Here is a 17571-nt window from a genome sequence, read left to right on the forward strand (position 1 = left end):
TTTAAATTCATATAACAAAACTGAAACTACTAAAACCATAAATATATTATGTGAGTGTGTGTGTGTGTATTATTGTAAATATGTGAATATGTAACATATATATTAATAATATAAAAGTTTTTAAAGTGGCATTTCATAATATTAATATTATTGATAATATTAATTACTATTATATATTATTATATAAATGTTATAAATGTAATATTTTGTAAATAATGTTAAAATGCAATGCCATATATATATATGAGTATTGTAAATATTTCTATGTATGTGTAAATATACAGTATGTTTAAAAATATAGTTTTAAGTATTTTTTTTAAAGGAAAGGTTGCTTAAAATTTCTTTAATTACATTACACATAATGCATTTCCATATGCATCATCTACATCTGTTAAGCATTATATAATGCTTCCCCTCATGACTTATTAATGCCAGTTATCATAAAATACTACCAAAACATGTCATATTCACGATGTGTACGGATCACCACCCGAGACAAGCCACCAAAGCAAACACCGTCGCTTCAATAATAGCCCGAAAGAGGAGGATAAAGCTCATATATACAGACTCTCATATAAAATATCGCTCAGCGTTGGCCCATCCACTCAGCGCCGGCCATAAAGCGCTTGCAGTAATGATCCCCGCCATTTCATGGGGTATTACACCATAATGATGATGGCGCTGCCATTTGCATCCGAACCATCAGCCACCTTCATCTTTACCTCGCGCCACCGAATTTATAGAGCGACGATATCGAAAAAAAGCAGCCTGGAATAATATAACCCACGCTTAGTGTCACCGAGGGAGATTTATATATAAAAGACAGAGCACACTGCCACAACCAAACCATGTATGTTGAAAGAGAAGAGAAAAACGAGGAGGTAAAATAAAAAGATAGTGAAAATGGAGGCTGAGAGAGAGAAAATGGGGGTGGGGGGGGGGTGGGGGTTGGAGGAAATAAGCAGATGAAGATGTACACTAAAATCCTCCAATGACAGCCCATAAAAGATGATAGGGGTTAGGATAGGGATTGGGGGAGGAGGAGGAGGTGTTGTCGAAACGTAAAAATGTCCCTCAAAAACAACACTTGCACACACACGCGCTCCATAAAAGTGTTCCTCGGCAGATAATTCGCAACAAGCAACCTGTGCAAACAGCGTATACACACACGAGCGCAAACACAAACAGACACACAACGCTCTCTTCCCTCCTTCGCACACAAACCCTCAGTGTATTTTACCATGGGAGTTAATGGGAATGAAATACCTCAGTGGATGAGTGCAGATGTGTTTGATACAAATAGTCATTTTCCTATTTGCTGGCTCATTGACTTTGATGAATGATGGGAGTTTGGGAGGACGCATGATGAATGGCAGCACCTTGGCTCCATTGCATGCCCTATTGATTCTCTTTCTTTATTACTGCTGCAACCCAGCTGCCTGATGCCGCTCTCTCTCTCTCTCTCTGGAAGAGAGGGGAGATGGGAGGTTTGGCTTTCTTTAGGGAGTGAGAGGGGGCAGAGGTGCTGGCTCTGTGTGTGTGTGTGTGTGTATGTGTGAGATAGGCTGGCACTGTGGGAGGCTGCTTTTGAGCAGGTATGTCAGTAGAGTTTAATCACAGCGCTTGCAACTTATAGGCAGTTACAAGTACATGAGTGTCCATTCTGGCTGCTTTAGCGCAAAGTGCCAATGAACTTTGACTCACTGATACATTTTATTGGCTTGAGTAAATGTTTACCATCATCTATGTACTCTAAATTGCCCTAGGTGATGCCATACATACGCTTTTTAATGTTTAAGTTTCAAGTTGGAAGTTGGTATTCTATTGTAATATTTTCAAGAAGGAAATTACGACTTTCAGAATTGAATGGAATGCAACAACAACAACAAAAAACTATTTTATTTTTGCTAACATCAATTAGGCTGCTCAAGCAATTTATTAATATTCACCAATATCCAAACAGCTATTTGGAGATTATTTTATGCAACTGTTGTACCCAGTGCCATCTTGTCAATAGTTAACACAAAACTTTAGCTTAAAGTCCATAAGATTGATTAATGTTTTTGAAAGAAGTCTCTTATGCTCACAAATGCTGCATTTATTTGATCAAAAATACAGTAAAAAAATATTGTGAAATATTATTACAGTTTAAAATAACTGTTTTATATTTGAATATATTTTCAAATGTAATTTTAAAGCTGAATTTTTAGCATCTTCAGTGTCACATGATGAGAAATCATTCTAATATGCTGATTTGATGTTTAAAGCTTTCTACACATTGCGCAATTTTAGCAGTCCTATAAGATTGTTGCATGTCACACTGTGCGACTGTAACATGGATCTAATAAACTTGGATACAACATGCATGTAGACTGTAAGATGAGGACACCTATTGAGTCGTACGCTATGACGCACGTTACTATAAAAGAATAAAACATCATCAGCATGCGCTAGTGGTAAACAAAAAGCACGATGAATCACACTTTGGCAGTTGGAGGTTTTATGCATGCTGAAGAAAAGTGGAAGCAGCGAAAGAGGAAGGGATAACAACTTGAGGTAAGCAGTTTTATGTTTTAGCGCCATGTCGCGTTGTCGCATTTTTATTGGCTGGTCAGTAAACATGGGTCGTAGCAGCAAACACACTGTGCGATGATCATGCTGAATTTCTAACACTGTCAGAAAATTACCGTAGACATTGCAAGACATTGACAAAGGCCTTCTTCTTCAGCATTTATTTGAAATCTTCTGTAACAATTACTCTGTTACTGGCATTTTTTAATCAATTTAAAGCATCCAATATACATCTATCGATAGAACGATAGATAGAACGATAGATAGATAGATAGAACGATAGAACGATAGAACGATAGATAGATAGATAGATAGATAGATAGACAGACAGACAGACAGACAGACAGATAGACAGACAGACAGACAGACAGACAGATAGATAGATAGATAGATAGATAGATAGATAGATAGATAGATAGATAGATAGATAGATAGATAGATAGATAGATAGATAGATAGATAGATAGATAGATAGATAGATAGATAGATAGAACGACAGAACAATAGATAGAATGATAGATAGAACCACAGAGCGATAGAGCGATAGAGCGATAGATAGATAGATAGATAGATAGATAGATAGATAGATAGATAGATAGATAGATAGATAGATAGATAGATAGATAGATAGATAGACAGATAGATAGATAGATAGATAGATAGATAGATAGATAGATAGATAGATAGATAGATAGATAGATAGAGCGATAGATAGATAGATAGACAGATAGATAGATAGATAGATAGATAGATAGCATGACAGAACGATAGATAGTATGACAGAACAATAGATAGAACGATAGATAGATAGATGATAGATAGATAGATAGAACAATAGATAGAGCGATAGAGCGATAGATAGATAGATAGATAGATAGATAGATAGATAGATAGATAGATAGATAGATAGATAGATAGATAGATAGATAGATAGATAGATAGATAGATAGATAGATAGATAGATAGATAGAACAATAGATAGAACGATAGAACAATAGATAGAGCGATAGATAGATAGAACGATAGAACGATAGATAGATAGAAGATAGATAGATAGATAGATAGATAGATAGATAGATAGATAGATAGATAGATAGATAGATAGATAGATAGATAGATAGATAGAAGATAGATAGATAGATAGATAGATAGATAAAACATAACACACATGGCAACCACTGCTGAATCATGGCTCCATCGAGTGCAAATGTGGTCAGATTCTAGCAGTCAGCTGAATACATCTTGTGTCTGTGTGTGTGTGTGTGTGTGTGTGTGTGTGTGTGTGTGTGTGTGTGTGTGTGTGTGTGTGTGTGTGTGTGTGTGTGTTTGTGTCTGTAGTCCAGGCGGTCCAAGTCTGACGAGACTCAACACAAACTCAGAAAGGCTCCGTCACACACTCTGCTCGGGTCACTGCTGTTGCCCACAGCAACGACAGGCAGCAAAACACACCCCACACTGTCAAACAGACACATCTGAAAGCTGAGAGGTTGACTGACTAACAGGCCTATTCCACAGCTCAGTGCTCTAACACACACACACACACACACACACACACACACACACACACACAGCTAGCTTCTCTACACAATCCAGTGTAGCTATACACTATGTTGCCAAAAGTATTGGGTCACCCCCTTCTAATGAACAGGTTTGACTACTTTAGTAATTTCCATGAGTACTAATCTTAATCTTTAAGCATATAATGATATTCTAGGAAATTGTGTGCTTCTAATTTTAAAGCAACAGTTTTTTGTAAAGCAACAAAAAGAAATGATTGATTTAGTCAGTATGGAAGAACTTGACTGATCTGCAGAAAGCCAAATCCTAATCCAAGCTGAACACCTCTGGACAACTATATGGACAAACGTATTGGGACACCCCCTTCTTTAGAACAGAAAAAGGCACTTCCAAAACTGTGGATATGGGTACAGTCATTTTAGACATGAAACTTCCAAAACTGTTGCAACAGAGATGGAAATACAATTTTTAAATACATGAATTATGTTTCCATCTTTGTTGCCACAGTTTTGGAAGTGCCTTTTTCTGTTTTATGAATGTTAAAATGTATTAATTTAGCAGACTGTTTTATGAGAAATACAACAATGCAGTTTCTCATTATTTCAACTTTATTTCTCACAAATGCAATTTTAATTCTCATAATTGTGACATTACATCTCTCAAAGTGTGTCTATATCCCACAAGTACAGCTTTATTTCTTATTAAAATTGTTTAATCTCATAATTATGATTTATTTTTAAACTCTGAAGTGGAAGTTACATCTAAATGACAACAAAACACCCCAAAAATCTCAGACTCACACTGATGAAATTACTTGTGGATTACTGTGATGTGTTTATCAGCTGTTCAGACTCTCATTCTGACGGCACCCATTCACTGCAGAGGATTCATTGGTGAGAAATTGATGTAATGCTAACTTTCTCCAAATCTGTTCCAATGATTAAACAAACTCGTCTACATCTTATATAGTCTGTCAGTACTACTCACTATTTTTAACATAACTGAAGCAGCTCACATGCAAATAGGAGCATGGATGTGACTGATAATCTTAGTAACTAAGAAAATGTTGCTGTGATAATAACACTTACATGTAAGTATATATTTGCTTAAAAAAGTTGCAAAACAAGTGGCCATAAACTGGCATAAACAAATGACCATTTGGCAGACACCTGCTGGTTCACATGGCTGTCAGTCACTCTCTGACCCCCAGGAGTGGCTGACAGCGGGAGAGGGGTGGGATCGATGACTTGAGCTGATACACTGTAATTAGCTAAATCACTGGAATCAAAATGACTATTGAATGAGTGTGCATCTGTCTGACCACAGAAAGAGCATGAGAGTCTTTAAAACAACTCGCACCAAGAGACAGGGTGTCAGATGTAATCTGTCAGGTGCTAGTTTTCGTGTTTGATTTGATTTCTACAGATGGAGTCAGAGAACTGACTTATAAATTTAAGACCTTGTTCTGTTGTTGGTCTCAGGACGCCTAATGAGTCGTGCTTGAATTCTGATGAATTCATTAAGCTAATCTACTCTTTACAGCTACTCTCTACTGATGGTTTAATGTACTTCATATGTTCTGTATTTACATTCTAGTGCCATTTTTGGTTTTTGGGTCAAGACACACCAGATGAGAATCACTGCCCTATAACAAATACGTACTATTTATTTTATACACTGTTTATTATTTTATATACACTACTGTACATAGCTGATTTTTTTGCATATTATACCCCATTTCATCTATACCATTATTAATGTAGAGAATACTGTGTGTAAATATATTTAACTATATAGAGTAGTGGTCAGAATTATTGGCACCCTTGGTAAATATGATCAAAGAAGGCTGTGAAAATGAATCTGCATTGTTAATCCTTTTGATCTTTTATTAAAAAAAAAATCACAAAAATCTAACCTTTCATTGGATAATAAGAATTTAAAATTGGGGGAAATATCATTATGAAATAAATGTTTTTCTCAAATACACGTTGGACACAATTATTGGCACCCCTAGAAATTCTTATGAGTAAAATATCTCTGAAGTATATTCCCATTCATATTCACAATTTTGAGCACTCCAGGGTGATTATGAACATGAAATTATCCAGCCATGGCTTCCTGTTTCACAGAAATATAAATAGGAGGGAAAACAAAGGCCAAATTCCTTTAATCATCCATCACAATGAGAAAAACCAAAGAATATATTTCTGATGTGCAGAAAAAGATAATTGAGCTTCACAAATTAGTGAAGTGGCTTTAAGAAAAGAGCTAGAGTAGTGAAAATTCCCATTTCCACCATCAGGGCAATAATTAAAATTTCCAATCAACATAAAATGTTACAAAACTGCCTGGAAGAGGACGTGTGTCTATATCGTCTTAATGCTTAATGCAGAGTTTGAGTGGCTAAAGACTCTCCAAGGACCATAGCTGGAGAATTGCAGAAAATAGTTGAGTCTCGGGGTCAGAAAACCTTTAAAAAAATTGTCAAACAGTACCTACATCACCACATGTTGTTCGGGAGTGTTTCAAGAAAAATTCTCCTCACTCATCCAAAAACAAACTCCAGCATATTCAGTTATCAGACACGACTGGAACTTCAAATGGCACTGGCTTCTATGGTCAGATGAAACTAAAAAATGAGCTTTTTAGCAGCAAACACTCAAGATGGGTTCGGTGAACGCAGGGATAAAAAGTACCCCATGTGTACAATGAAATATTCTGCTGTATTTTTGATGTTGTGGGCCTATATTTCTGCTGGAGGTCCTGGACATCTTGTTTAGACACATGGCATCATGAATTCTATCAAATACCAACAGATAAAAAAATCAGTCAGTGACTGACTCTGTTAGAAATCTTATAATGGGCCATGTTTGGATCTTCCAACCGTACAATAATCCAAACACAAACCTCAAAAACAACACAAAAATGGGTCACTGAGCACAAAACCAAGCTTCTGTTGGCCATTCCAGTCCTCTGACCTGAACCCTATAGAAAATGAGTGAAGTGAACTGAAGAGAAGAAGCACCAACATGGAGCTGGGAATCTAAAGGGTCTGGAGTGATTCTGGATGAAGGAATGGTCTCTGATCTCTTGTCAGGTGTTCTCTAACCTCATCAGGCATTATAGGAGAAAATTTAGAGCTGTTAAACTGGCAAATGGAGGTTTCAAAAGGTATTGAATAAAAGGGTGCCGTTAATTGTGACCAATGTGTATTAGAGAAAAACATTTATTTCATAATGATATTTCCCCCCATTTTAAATTCTTATTATCCAATGAAAGGTTAGATTTTTGTGATTTTTTTTAATAAAAGATCAAAAAGATTAACAGTGCAGATTAATTTTCATAGCCTTCTTTGATCATATTTACCAAGGGTGCCGATATTTTTGACCATGACTATATATACTGCATATATATATATATATATATATATATATGTGTGTGTGTGTGTGTGTGTGTGTGTGTGTGTGTGTGTGTGTGTGTGTCACAGAGAGAAAGAGAGAGAGAAAGAGTATATTCCATAAATTCATATCTATACACTACTGTTCAAAAGGTTTTTATAAATAATATTTGTATTCAACATTGATGCATTTTAATTAATAAAAATTGTTTAAAAGTCACATAAAATACATTTAAAATATTCTAATATTATAAATAATATATTATATATAATATTTATGTTATTTATTAATGTATAAAAAATATTTCAAATAAATAATAATAATAATAAAAGAAAAAAGAAAACCGTTTAAACAGAAACAATGAGCATCAAAACTGTTTTCAACACTGATAATAATTAAAAAAAATGTTTCTTGAGCAGCCAAACAGCATTTTAGAATGATTTCTTAACAATCATGTGACACTGAAGACTGGAGTAATGATGCTGAAAATGAAACTTTGGATCGCAGGAATAAATTACATTTCAAAATATATTCAAATACAAAACAGTTCATTTAAACTGTAATATTATTTAATGTTTTTACTGTATTTTTAATGGAATTAACTCAGCCTTGGTGAGCAAAACCATTAAAAAATTCTATAATAATATCCTTGTAATAAAATAAACAAGCCTTTCTACACTGTATAGAATAATTTTAAATCGATTATCTTTGTAGAAAGACATTATACCATTACTGACACATAAAACATCATTTAAAAAGTCACAAAATTACAGATAACATTTTATCCTCCACAGACACAACATGGGCCTGTTAGTACTTTGTCCATCAAATTTCCATCGGTCCACTCCAGCAGTTAACGCAGTGGTACATAAAAATTACCCTCCCCCACAGAGAGGCCGTGTGTAGTCAGCCATTACTGTTTCACTAAGAAATATATATAAAAATCAGCCTCCATCTCCGTACCCCCTGCGTACCCCATCTCTAAACTACAGCAGCGGCGGTGAGCAAGACACACAGGCAGTAATGAAGCGCCGTGTCATGTGGAGATGTAATTACCTCACTCTCCTGCTGGGTGTGCACTTCCTGGGTGAGAGGAAAGATGAATCGCCAAAGTGGGAAAGCGCTGAACCCTCAAAAGTTTAATTCACCCAGCACAGCGCCTCGCTCCTCTCCTCCCCTCCCGTCCTGCTGGCTGCTTTGGGGAGGGTAATGGTTTGGGCAGGCATTTAGCTAGCTGATAAATGATGAGTGTAGTTTTTGGTGCTCAGGATCCAGGAGATGTGTTTGTTCTGTACTCCTCCGTTTATGTGTGTGCGTGCTCAAACTGCATGCTGGGAGTTATTGAGTCACAGCACATGGAAAGACACAAAAAGGAGGCGGAGGGGGATATAGAGGGGTGGAAAAAGGGAACAGGGGTTAACAAAAAGCAAAAATTAGAAAAGGACAAGTGAAACAGAGGTTATGAAGGGAAATAAAAAAAAGTGAGATTTACCAGTTTTCCACGAAAAAAAATGGTGCGATTGACCACAAACCTCTCCCAAAACTGGACCACTTTCCTTTGACTTGAGATCCAAGTGATGATGGAACTGACTACTGTACTCCATGACCTGAACAAAAACAAACATAGCACATCATTTATTATATAACAAATCATTTATTTTATAATATACTGCATGATATATATAATAAATAGAATTTTTTTTTAAACCTGTACCTTTAGGGGTTTGTACACTTGTACCTAACATCTGTACAAAGTATGTTTTATATATATATATATATATATATATATATATATATACACACACACACACACACACATATATTATAAGTTTTTATATATAGTTTTAAATAATCCATTTTATAAATTCATAAGTTTTTAAATATAATTTAAAAGTTATAGTCATAGTTTAAATTGTAAAAATATATTAAGAAATATAAATATATAAGAAAATGCATGTACATATATTTAAATATATATTTAAAATATTTTACTTAAAATTCATACAATGAATACATTTAAAAATAATTGTATATTTTGATTATCACTTTGTACCTTTTCTACTTTAGTAATAAATGCATATTTATATGTACATGCAGTATTTTTAAATAATTAAAATAATTATATTTTTAAAAACTTATATTTAAAAGTCATATAATATTTGCTATTTGTAAATCAATTCAAAGCTAAATTAAAGAAACAGGCTGGATGGCAACTAAAGGCCTGCTGCATTGGACACTTGATCTGTTGATAGTCAAAAATTTGTGTTTTGTATCATCTATTTGCATTTGCATTTAGTTTTGAAAACTGTATTTGGTGAGGACACTGGGTTAAAAAAAAAAACAAGTTTAAGGGTTCAATGCAGAGCAAGAACCAGCATTTTTTTTGGCAGCAATGCACAGAATGGCTTCAGATTGAGTGCTGGTGCCTGCAAAAAGAGGTAAAAGAGAAAAGAAGACAGATAAAAGAGGAGTGTAGAAAAAAAGAGAGAGAGAGGGCAGGTGGGGGGTTATCGGGCCAGTGGGTGGAGATCAATTTCCCAACAGCCTATCAGTCAAACAGCTCTACCCTATTCTGCTGATTGCACACTTTCAGCTCAAGTCAACCCATTTCCAACTTCCAAGTGAGTGTGTGTGTGTGCCGGGCACTCATAACTACAGGTCTGCAGCGAGCGAGGATCTGTCACGATGCTTTATTTCCTGAGCCGGTTAGCCAAGAAAGGGACAGCGAGCGAGAAAGAGAGAGAAGGGGCTCTCAGGTGAGGGGAACCCGGTCTGCCGGTGTTCGCTCTGGGAGAGGGAGGTGGCAGAAAGCCGGTTGTGTCAATGCATTATGCATTAGAGTCTGTGCTCGACTGACAGCCCCTCTGCCGCCCTCGGCTCTAACAGGGCCGCCGCTAATCAAAGACGACACATCCGAATGTCCAGACACACACACACACAAATTTACTAATCAAAAAGTGTATTTCCTAGAGGCTGTCTCCCAGGAGAAATCCGGCTGGGAGAAATTGGAATAATTTATTAGCTTACAAGTTTTGGTTGACAGTTAGCCCGGGGCTATTTATCTCAGTAATAGAGAACGTCTCCAATGTGGCAAAATTGACCAAATCAAACAGCTTTGATCAGAAAATGAATCTGGCAAGCTTGTCTGTCTTCACGCACCCCTCGAGAAAAGCGGGAAACAAACAAATCCAAAAAAAACCAAGGTAGACAGGGAGGGAGAGAGACAGCGAGAGGCTATATAAAACAGATTCGCACATTTTCAAGGAAAAAAACTGTATGTGAGGATAAACAAGGAGTTAAATGCATTTTATGACAACAAGGAATATTACACCAGGTCTCGGTGGTGCCGTGACCCGGCTATATTTATTTCAACCTGTCATTTAATTTGATTTGCTCAATCTCTCATAAATCTCATCAGAGGGCTATTTTTGCACTTAATTGATGGCTTTAATGAACACTTTAATAAAAACACTTCAGGACTGCGTTAGCACACAGAAAGGATTTTTATGTTGAGACAATTTTCAGGGTTTCTGCAAGTTTTATGAATGTAGCTGTAAGGTTTTTTTTATAAACAAAGAAAATGTAAGGAATAAATTAAAGGGAACATAATACATCAACATGTTATACAAGTATAAAGTCATCGCTACTTTTTAATTACTTTTTTTTTTTAAATAGCTTAAGGCGTGCATACTGTACCTTCTGATCATCCTGCAAGAAAGTGATGTTCTTTAGTATATTTGTTTTCCAGTGCAAATGTCTATTTTGTTCAGTTTCTCAGAAAACAAGTCTTTGCATTGGAAAACTAGACAAAAATACTGAGGAAGACATGCATTTGTGCATGCAACATTTAATACCATTGCGTTATGAATTTAAGACCTTTTTAAGTCTTTATTTTGTGGATGAGTAAATTAAGACTTTCTAAGACCTGCATTTGTTCTCAGAAATTGCTAGTAAATTTCACAATTCGTTACAAAGAAACACCAAGTAACGCTGAAAGAACTGTGAAATTTTGAAATAGAAAAACTGAAATTGTATTTTCTTGTAAAACGTCCTGCAGTAATCTTCAAAAAGTAATTATTTGCAGTGTATGCAAGCTTTTTTTATAGCCTGTTTATTGCAAATCTCTCACTACAAAGAATTAGTTTTGAAGTTTTCAATAAATATTAATACTGCCACTCGTTTTAAAGGATGTCCATGAACCGTTCGGACAGAAAACAGCATGTGACAACCTTCAGACACGCACCATGGGCTTCACTTGTGAGGGACGCGTGGAGCAAAGGGGAACAAATTCGGGTCGAGCACCACAACAAACCGCCATGGCAACGGCTTTTGACAACATCACACCCAGCCACTATACATGGCAGACAGACACGCTCATTTGCGCGGGAGATTGACGGTTCAAAGGGTCTTGATTTTGACACTGAAAAGGAACAAATATTCTCACATGTTGATCTAGTTTAATTAGAGCTGCGTGCTTTGATGCATGCTTGTCAGGGGCTGCTTGATGTTGCATCAAGTGAAGTTAAATGCGTCTCACTCAAGATGACCACGCAAGCATTGACAGAAGAGAAGTTTGTGTGGGCCTGCCGTTGGAATGCAACATGCAAACAACTTTCGTGCAAGGACGCTTCATCTGCGTTTGACATGGCTAACCTGCTCCTAACATTACTTGCGTTGAATTTGGAACAAAACTGTAATGTCTTATCATCACTCTTCAAAATAAAGGTACTTCAGTGGTTTTTAGCTTTAGCCATTATTGATTAAAATAGCTAAATACTTATATGTTGCATAAAGTTACAAAATTATTTTCTACATACATTACCGTTCAAAAGTTTGGGGTTGTAATTTTAAAGAATATGCTCACCAAGGCTGTATTTATTTGATCAAAAAATACAGTAAAAACAGTAATATTGTGAAATATTATTACAATTTAAAATAACTGTTTTCTATTTCAATATGTTTTAAGATGTAATTTATTTCTGTGATGCAAAGCTGAATTTTCAGCATCATTACTGAAGTCTTCAGTGTCACTGATTCTTCAGAAATTCTAATATACTGATTTGATGCTCAAAATGTTGAAAACAGTTGTGCTGCTTTATATTTTTGTGGAAAAAGATTATTTTTTTCATTTTTTCCACATCCTTTGATGAATAGAAAATCCAAAAGAACATAATTTAATTAAATAGAAATCTTTTGTAACATTATAAATGTCTTTATTACATCAAATTAATGCGTCCTTACTGAATAAAAGTATTAATTTCCTTCCAAAAACAATCTTACTGCCCCCAAACTTTTTACTGGTACGTGTGCAATAAACCTGTTTATGAGCGCAGTTCATTACAGGCCCCTCACGCCGCCAGCAGAGTGAAATTTTTCACCTCGTGCAGACTGCTTTTTAAACTACATTTGGACTCGTGCCGACAACTTCCTCCACAAAGTCTCTAAAGTACCAAAGCTCTGCCTAATTAGTATGCATTATCAATTAACGGCCTTAATAGGCGGCAGATTGATCACATCCCCCTGTTTCAGGGGCCGAACAGAGGCGAAATCTGGAATGAAAATTCCCTCGCCCGCTCTCACTCACGAAAAGCAACTAAAACAGCCATGATATAGAACAGCAATTCGACTGCTGTAAACACTTCTGCAATAAAGTACATTAGGAACAACAACATTAGACCGCCTACTACTACTACTAAAGTTAATGATAATGATAAAAAACCAAACCAGCTTAAACTTGCCGAAAGTGGTTTAGCTGGTCTTTCAGCTTGGTCAAACTGGTGCTCAGCTGGTTTTGCCGGTTTAACAGATTGTATTCCTGTCTGACCAGCTGAGAACCGCTCAAACCCCCTCTTAAACCATCAAAACAGACCAGCCTGAGCAGCAAAAACTGCTAAACCAGTTTTTTTTGGAAGGAAAAAAGGCAAGTTTAAATGACAAATAAAAACGACAAAGCTAATAAAATACAAAAAAAAAATCTAAAAATGAATAAAGCTAAAAATAAATGAAATTCAGTTTGAAATACTTCAATGAGAGCAGTATTAAATGCGCACTCAACTAAAATCGTGTTTGATCCGAAGTGCGGCCATTCATCAGCCAAATGAGCCTCATGTTTCCAGCATACATTCATTTTCAGGACATTGTTTAATTGCACTGTTTTACATAAAAGTCGCTGAGTGGAGGAAGAGAGTGTGATTTTCACTTACTCTCACCAAACTGTGTCCTCGTTCATCACTCGAACTCATCAGAACTCTCATGGAGAGCCGTTTCCATTAGAAGAAACAACAAAATGGAGTTGCTGATGGCGTGTGGTGTTGGTGAAGATTGATTGAGTGATGCATTGATGGAAACGATTCACAGAAGATCTGAAAGCAAAAGACAATAGAAATGTGGCATTAAACATCCTAAAATTAAACATGTCTGCAGGAATACAAGAAACAGCTCTTTATTCATTTTCTTTCAAAAAAATGACGTGGTTACAAAACATACATATGGCAGCATTATTCCAATGAGCCCACTATAAATATAATATTAATTCATAGCCTATATGTTGTCTATATTAGTCGTCCGCATTTTAGTTGCAAGGCGTGAAATCATAACTAAGTCTTCATAACCTATTTATATTTGATTAATTTTGGACTTATTTTTCATCTACACTCTGTGGCCTACATTATGGCACATAATATGCAGGTCAATATTGTGAGTTACTGAGATTGTCACTGGTCATTAAATTAAAGTTAGACAAATGATGCTCTTAGTGAACAAATTTTCAGCAAAACAACTTTGGTCACCAGTTTAACCATTTTTATTTTGGAACAGAGATGCATTTTTTTTATTATATCAAGCATCCTTGTTTGTCATTGACCCATCATATTTACTGCAATATTTACAACCTTTTGTTTTCTGTACAGGTTTAAAGACTGTTTGAAGGTGTTGAAATGTAAAAGAGCCTTGCAGGTCTACCTCCACCGCCCTGTTTGAGCCTGCAAAGTTTTAATCTGTATAAATTAATGCATTAAATTGTTTGCTTATTTGAATAAACACCGATACAAATCATTAGATGAATTACTTGGCCTGCTGATTACAACTTATGCATCAAAATGCACTTAATTTTCATTAGGAGGTATAAAATTAGATGATTATTATATTAATTAAGACGATTACAAACAATTATCCTTCGCAAGCACCCACGGTCCTGCAAACTAGGTCAGTCTGATGATGTATTATTTCTGCACCGAGCCATTTCTCCTGGCCTTTGTTCAGCATGGAAATCCGGAATAAAAGCCTGTAAGGGCAGACAAAATGATGGTCAGATATTTTCTTTGTTTCAGCAGTCGTAGGGCCACCAATGTTGGGTTGTTTCCAAACATGAGAACAGGGTGCTGAATCCATTATGTGGCTATAGGGCCACAGACACGCGTCTGATGTCCGAGTAGTTCACGGTGCGTAATACACTGGGCAGAATGTGCTGAGAATTCGGGGAAACTGCGGAATTGAAGAGTCACAAATAATAAGCATCACCGGGACAGTGACCGGAGAGAATGGCTTTCCTTTATGTCTATCTGAGAGCAAGCAATCTAGCACCAGAGAAAACAACAGCACCGTACAGGACATCACTGGCTATGATCTAAATGACAAAAGAGCATGCAAATTAAGTTAGGATTTATATAAAATGCATAAACGCACCTCATACCTTGTCAGATGCCTTGAAGAAGCATGTGGGTTTAGTGAAGCAAACGCAGATGTTAAGATCTAAGATAAAAGACAGCAAACAATTTTAAGTTTGTAAATAGAGATTTGAGCAAAAATATCTTGAGTGAAAAGAAAAAAATAACCGTTTTTGCCAAACTACCAGTCACTGTTATTGTAAATCCTGTTAAACCAAAAAAATTATAATTTCTTTTAAAAGTTTCCTTTTTTGTATATGATTTTTTGTCTTAATTATCATCAGTAAAACACTTTGTTTAGGTAATTTACATTTGATCTCATATGTCTTATTAAAACAATAAATTGAAATTACTTCAATGAAGGTTCAGATGTACCATTTAACATTATGAATTAAGCTGTCATTAGATCATTCCTGATTTAAGTTTATATGACTCTAAACGTGTTAAACAAATCTCTTCAGTGCAGTCTGTGCATGGAAAAGAAAGCATATGCATCTAAGCAAAGATAATAAGGGTAACAGATTCATACAGACCCAGATCATTGATCTTTTAACACACAATATTCAATTACAGTAAACTACCATTCATAAAAACACAACAAATAACTAATAGTAATGGCAAAAACATCTAGGCCTATACTTAATAAATAAAGTAAAACGATAACCCTATAACATCATATTTCATGCTGCAATGCATTCTGGGAACTCAAAACCCTTAAACAAAACAGAAATATTAAGCATTATGACATTATTTGTGCATATATATCTTTTAGTCTTGCTAGGACAAACCTTAAACAAAACAGAAATATTAAGCATTATGACATTATTTGTGCATATATATATCTTTTAGTCTTGCTAGGACAAACCTTAAACAAAACAGAAATATTAAGCATTATGACATTATTTGTGAATATATATATATATATTAATCTTGCCAGGACAAAATTAGGAGGAATACTGTTGTTCTAAAATGTGTTTTACATCAAAAGTTATTCTTTTTATTTATTAGGATGACTTTAACAGCGCTTTAAATGCAGTGGATAAAATGCAAGTGCTTAGGCTATTTTTTTTTTTCAGTGCAGTTACAACCGTTGCATAGTAGTGTGGTATTTCAGCATGGTAGGGACAAAATTTGGCCTGAGCATGTCTGATGTTTCATAAAGCAAGACCAAAAACCCCACTGCAAACCCCACACCTATGAGCCTGTAGCTGCATTTCAAGCCTGTTCTCAGCACGCTGATGTATATTTCATTGTCCACGGCTTAATTTTGATTTATCGTCCGTCCATAAATTAGAAAAATATGTTTTAGAATTCCATCTTGCGGAAAAGCTGCGCGTGATGCCGGGGGATTGGACGATATTTAAGATGTCAGAGATACATATTGGATTAGCGCGCTTTGTTCGCGCGCCATAGCAGGTGTTTAATCACGGCTGATGCTCGCGCTGAAATGCGTTAGGACAGGAACGGGAGCCGCGTTCCCCGGGACTGCGATAAATCACAGCCGAAAGCAACTAACATGCCCCCTCCCCACCTAAACCAAACACACACACACACACTCCAAAAAGCATGAAGCTAATCCCAAAGGCGCTGGTACATAGAAGTGTTCTCGGTTGTGCTCCTCACACAGGGCAACAGTCACCTAAATTAATCATTTGAACTGTTAATTGATCTTTAAAGTATTTAATATTTGGAGTATAATCATTTATAAGTTAAAATGTATTCAATACCTCTCAGAAGATGAGAATAATCACTTTTAAAAGAAATTCCTGTTAATATTTTTTGTTGAGATTCTCGCTCAACCAAACTGTTTTTGGCGCCAATCAACTCTTTCAATTAATTTTATATAAATCGCTTTATATAGCCTACCTGTGATATAAAAAGTAATATTGTGTTAAACAACGACGGTATTCACGTTTTGTTGATATATGCATCCTAAAAGCGCTCAAGCGGCGCTCTGTTGGTTACTTCCTCAGGTGAACGCGACTTCCGGTTACTGAAATGATTGCAAACGATGTGAAAACAGATAATCGTTAACCGAACTGTATGTACATAGAGTTCATTTAGCCAAATGTTAAAGATACTATTTAAAATAGGGGCCTACTATTTTAGTCTTTCTACTTTACAATGTTTTACTTGCCGTTTATTTGTAAATAATTGAACAGTTCTGCCATTTATTTCAGCATACATAAAGGTGGCACTAAAAGTGTTTATTAGAAAGACCATTTATATCTTTCCACAGATAGTCTACTGTACAAAACCTGACAATATATTTATATATGGAAACATATCATTTTCACTGAATGACCTATCATCTCTACTCACAGTTGTGTGCAGCAAATAAGCTCATTTAAATACCTTAAATTTTAGTTTAATTGCTGCCTTAAATTGGTAAGATAAAAGTTACAACCTGCAGTGATAAG

At 35.7% G+C, this 17571-nt stretch overlaps 1 long non-coding RNA gene across 1 annotated transcript in view; it reads right to left on the reverse strand.

The window, feature by feature from the left end:
- The window catches only part of LOC131529239 (uncharacterized), a 24072-nt gene extending 6937 nt beyond the window's left edge, over positions 1-17135 (reverse strand). Inside the window, exons 1-6 of the long non-coding RNA XR_009268030.1 lie at positions 17018-17135; positions 15178-15236; positions 14653-14769; positions 13691-13849; positions 8980-9094; positions 8544-8818 (exon numbers count right to left, since the gene is read on the reverse strand). This is a non-coding gene — a long non-coding RNA (uncharacterized LOC131529239). The remainder of the gene's footprint in view (positions 1-8543; positions 8819-8979; positions 9095-13690; positions 13850-14652; positions 14770-15177; positions 15237-17017) is intronic.
- Between the last annotated feature and the right edge of the window lie 436 nt (positions 17136-17571).

This window comes from Onychostoma macrolepis, chromosome 21 (assembly GCF_012432095.1).
Source record: "Onychostoma macrolepis isolate SWU-2019 chromosome 21, ASM1243209v1, whole genome shotgun sequence".
Taxonomy (NCBI): Eukaryota; Metazoa; Chordata; class Actinopteri; order Cypriniformes; family Cyprinidae; genus Onychostoma; species Onychostoma macrolepis.